Raw genomic sequence first — 5764 nt, 5'->3', positions numbered from 1 at the left:
GGTGCCGCTTTATTGTGATGCAGTGTCAATTGTTGAGTTGCAACGCATAAGGTACAATACAAATTAGAACTATGGACTCTTTTTTAAGGTCTTTGTCAGAACACAATCCCTCCGCAAAAGGTCTGTTGAGGGACCGTGGTCAGAACCTGACGACAAAGCGGCTAAGATTAGGTCAGCTACTTTCATAGTGCAACTATAGGTTCCCTACTCGTATACATAACCATAATGGATTTCAGAATTCCTTGCTTACAGTTGCGTTATAGCGTTGTGCTATGATACAAACATCATGGATGCATTGACTTGAGTAATAAAATTACAAATTACAAGGTTACAAAAATTACAAAAGCTGTTGATATTTACGTCGTTAAAAAGCGACATAGAAAATCAAAGGCAGCATAAGAAGGCCTTTAGAAAGAGATGGCATCATTTTCTCTTATCTACCAGCTTCATATGCTAGTAAGGTGACGACCGGCTGCTTTGCAATCGCAACCTTTGACGTGGTATAAACACTTCATAAAAAAGGTCTTCCCCTTCCAAAAGCGTGACATCCAGTAAAGCTAAGATATAGTTGACTCTCATCGTAACGTATTTTGACATTAACTGAGTTCATGGTTTGTTTGAAGAAGATATTACAGTTTTTCTTTCAATCACTCAAAAAAGCTGAAAAAGAGTGACTATGTTTATAGAATACAGATGAAAATTGCACGACTTTGTTTATAACTAGGTACAATTTCGGATTTCCCCAGAAATTCGTGTTTATTTGATGGAATATAATTATTCTTGCATGGCTTCTATAAGTCAACTGCTTTCGCAATTATGTCATACTTACAGGAGAATTGTGTGATTGAATCACCAGGATGATAAATGGATGATTGAAAACACAAACTCGAAAGAGAAACGTCAATGATTTGCCTAAATCAATCATATGCTATGATGAATTACATGTAAAATACTGTTTTATGGTGCTGTATTGACATTTTTGTGTTAAAAATAGACAATAAATAAAATGGTATAACACGTTGTACCGTAGAAAGGTCGCAACGGCAACCTGTTACATGTTGTGGTGAAACCATTTCGTGTCGATTATTACATGCTGCGATATCGATTCGCCCAGTGCATTGACACTTTGCAAGGCTGCGGAGTAGTCCGTGCAATAATTTATCGCATTGTGTCCGAATTACACTTGCCAGAATGCATTTGCGAAAAAACACGAACTTTTTGTAACCAGAACACATTGAGTTGCGATTTTCATAGTCAGGTTCCAAGAAATTGACCTCTTTAATCTAACAATTCTCTGGTCGTAAATAACCTCAGAACCCCCGTAAATTATATATTTTCGGAAAGGCTGGATATGGGGGAAGATTTTGGTAACCACAGTGTTACCATTGTTTACATAACTATCACGTGAGAGGTAATTTGCATAACCTTTCAAAAATCGGGTTTCCCCATGTTTTGTCTCAATACTTCAAAATATCTTACTCAAACTTTCTGGAATGCAAGCTGTCACAACGCTCTTCCAAAGTCTGTCTCAGATTTTTTATATCTTGCTTAGTTTTTATTTGAGCACAATTTTGAAGAAATCAACTAGGATTAAATTCACCGCTCTGGAAGTTTTTCTGGCGTTAAATTTGTTTAAGATTTAAAAAAATTCTGAGACACACTTTAGAAGATCCTTAAGATAGCTTGTACTCACACAAATTTCGGCCACATATCTCAAAGCATTGAAACAAAACATAGGGAAAACCAATTTTGAAAGGTTATGCAAATTACCCGTCACATGATAGTTATGGTGACACTATTGTAACCGAAATGTTCCACTATAGCTAGGCTTTCCGAAAATGTATAATCTACGTTGGTTCTGAGCTTATTAACCACTAGAGAATTGTTAGCTTAGAAAGGTCAATTTCTTGTCTTGGAACTTTAACGTGGTGATAACGGAATGGCCATTTTAAGGTTTTTGAGTCGAAGAGATGCAATTTTGATTTTCCCAGCTTCAGTTTCCTACAGATAATACGTCAACTACTCATATGATCAGAGTCTGCTTTAAGGTATATAATGAAACACCTACGACCCGGATAAGGCTTGCGGACTTCGGTCGCATGGTTCAATGATGACCGGATACATTTCCGCCGTGAAATTCTTGCCCAAAACTCCACGAAAGCCGTATATGAAGCCGAAAAGATGGACGTTGCACCATTATTGGTGACTAACGTTTTACAGGAGAGAAGGACACAACGTCATTGGCAAGGAATTCACTGCAGACGTGCAAATAATGCATCCTATTGTGTAAGTTGAAGAATCACTGAGAACTAGGGTCATCCGGAGATGACCCCGAGATATTGAAATAGCAAACACACGGTCTCTATTTCCGTGAACGTTTGGATGGCAGCCGCTGCAGTCATTATTACAGACACTTATCTACATTAACATATACGTGCATTAATGAATGATGTATACGTGCATTAATGAAATTCTAATTAGTTCACATTCATAGTGTACACACTGGCATTAGACCTCCGTACTTTGGGACATTTATTACTACTCTTCATATAGGATTTTCGTGAAAAAAATGACTTTCTACAAAAAACACATTAAAAATTTGTATTCATCACAACATGTTCAAATGTGTGAACCTCCTCCGAGGTCAAGTTTGTAAAACGTACTCCCTCTGAGGGTAGGTTTGTACATGTAGAAAGCTGACCCCCTCCCAATCCCCCCCTTATAATAATCGAAAGCTTCCTTACACAAAGATAAGTTACAGGAAACAGGTCTATAAAGCATGTATATATGTTTCAATGCTGTAACATGGCTCTAGTACATGACGTAGGTTGGTTGGGACTTTTTATTATTCATTTGTTACATTTGGAGACCAAAACCTCAAGGAAAGTGCTTAATATGGCAAACCCCGCCCTTCGTTAGCAGGAATTTGCTTATATTTTGGGAAACGTAAAGGGTGGGAAGAGTCTAAATAGAGATAATGACCGGATTACCGGAATCAAACATTTTTCTTGACCTTATTAAGAATAATTGTACTATAGTTTTCAAATGGCGAATTTTGTAATCGTAGTGGCGAGGTTACACTGTTGACTTCATGCTGGACCTTGTCATGACGTTCAGGGAAGAATTTACTGTAAATCCCCTATTGTGGATAACATCAGGACATGTAGGATGTGACACATGTAGGCAGACACACAAAAATAAACCAAAACAAATCTTAAAAAGAAACACACCAAAAAAAAACAGAGCGAAGGAGACAGGGACATCAAAAGGAAAGACATCAAGTTTTAAAATGCTTCGTAAGTTGTTACAAAAAAGTTGGAGTAATATGCCTTTTGATCTATGATAGCTCAGGGAGGGTTCGTGTGGCTGAAGCCAAATGTGTGAGACGCTTGCGGTACAGTGGACCCAGTCAGCGAGTTTACATCTCAGCATTATCCTATATATGTATATATGCACTCCCCGAAAACTTAGATAACTGCTTGAAAGATGATTGGAAGTCATATTCGTACAGATGTAATAACTTACTATTTATGATATGTTGAAGTCGCCAGGTCACGATGCATTGTCTCGCTGAGCGGTGCTAGAGGATACTATTTCTCTGATGTCATTGATATTCACATCGTTCTAATCTTTGGTGAAAAGTACAGGTCAAATTTGGCTGATCTCAAACGACGTTATTTCTACCTTAATTACACCAAAAGATACCCGTAACACACGAGAGGCTCAAATCACGGACTATCGCAATAAAGCCATCAAAATTTATCACCGGAAGATTTATTTCGTGACAAGACAGCAATCATGGTGAGCGCCCACTCATTTACTGAAAGAATATGTGTAGGGCTTTCATTTCATCATGTCCGTTTGTGGATGTGTAAACTGAACGGAAATTAACTGATAGTCACTGAAATCAGCCGTCATCAGTCTCGACGTCCGTAGCCTATTGTAAACGACGCCCTCATCGGCATCGGGCGGTTTGCATCGTTCAGAGCCCTCGTCAGCATGCACAAAGCTGCTCTCAGGCTAACGGGTAGAATTAGTTCAAGTCGGTGAATTTTTAAAAATAAAATCATTTGTAATAGTTTCTCTTGAGTGTCTCTCCTATTCCATACAAACCTATTTGGAATTTGGAAGCCCAGGCCAGGTATTCCAAGCGATTGAACGTGTTACCTTTGAGTCTGCGCAGTAGTGAGTTAGTTTCCGTCGGATTTTATTCCGGAAATCCGGTACCACTCATCGCGTTCATGCCCACTCACGCGTTTCACATGAAAGCAGAACACAAATCATCGCGTTCATCCCACTCAAACATTTACAAGTCACAGAGTTGACCCAAATCTAGCTAACGGGCTGTATTAAGGTAGAATGCGACACTAACGTGAAAGACTTAAACTATGTGCCAAACTGAACTAAACAATTCTCTTTCAAAATCAGGGGTTACCATGCAAATTTTTTGTATTAGAAAAACAAATTACCTAACATTTCTCGATATTTGAAATTCAAAATGGCCGCTATTCTTGTGTTAACTCTATGGGAAAAATAAATTTTTCGATTTTCAAAAAACTAAGACGAAAGTTCTACACCAAGAGCTTTAAAATGAGCCCCAAAAAGCGGTTGACCAGAAAAGTACTGAAATTATTTGAAAGTCGGAATATCTGTCCCCGAGGCGCATTCTACCTTAAAAATACTAAACCTACATGTTTAGATATATTGCTGTAAATGACAGAATAGGAAACACATAAGTAGGGCAAATATCCCGAAGCAACTATCAACAGTAAATCATTGAGTAACGACAAGCATGACTATTCTTAAAATAGTTGTATACTTTATTTCAAAGACACAAATTCCGCTTTCTTTTCGAGTGCCGTGTCTCTGAGACAGATGCTCAAGGTGACAGTTGCAAGCATAATTTACAAATGACGTTTATATGTGTGCTTGTATCAGCCATGTTAGCGCCCTCAAATAAATAAAAAGTTAATACATACTTCACATTACCGAAATGGCGAACCCATAAATGCTGCGTTCACAACAACTCTGGATGGTGCAGTGGGTGACGAGTGATTGATTTAAAGTACCCCCACCTTTCACAACCTCAAAACATCCATTTACCCCACTCAAACTCATAATAGGGAGACTATTAGGGGGTCCAACAGAACCATAAGGTGCTAATCAGTCTGCTAACTTACACACACACACGTTTGGTTCATGTCTCTGCCTAGGAATTCAGCAAATTATTGTTTGGTAGACTACATGCGTAAATTCATAAATATTCTGCACATGACGAGTTGGTCATTGTACCTAGATCACTATAATAGTGTTCGTACTCAAACAAACAATGTTCTCTGACACAATCAAGTGGCTGGATCAGTCTCGTGCGATATGTGCTAACCTTTATGGGAATGACAAAGCACTATTTTGACTTCGCAGGAAGCTAATAGAATAGTGAACAAGTGCAAATGTGACATGAATTCACATCCGTCGACTTTTCTGATAACAACACCCGGGCCTATTTATATCTAATTCTGTCAATTTGTGTTAGAAAGTCACAGGAGTAGGCGTTTTGAAAATAATTCCTTGCCTTTTTTAGGTATCATTGTGATCGACTTGATCATTACGAAAACCATGTGTGCGTGCGTGCGCGCATGCCATATATATATATATATATATATATATATATATATATATATATATATATATATATATATATATATATATATATATATATATAAGTGACTTTTGTTCAATATTGGTTCATTATGACACTTCCAAT

The sequence above is a fragment of the Ptychodera flava genome, chromosome 15 (genome assembly GCF_041260155.1).
Source record: "Ptychodera flava strain L36383 chromosome 15, AS_Pfla_20210202, whole genome shotgun sequence".
In the NCBI taxonomy this organism is placed as follows: Eukaryota; Metazoa; Hemichordata; class Enteropneusta; family Ptychoderidae; genus Ptychodera; species Ptychodera flava.
This window is presented reverse-complemented; position numbering follows the sequence as displayed.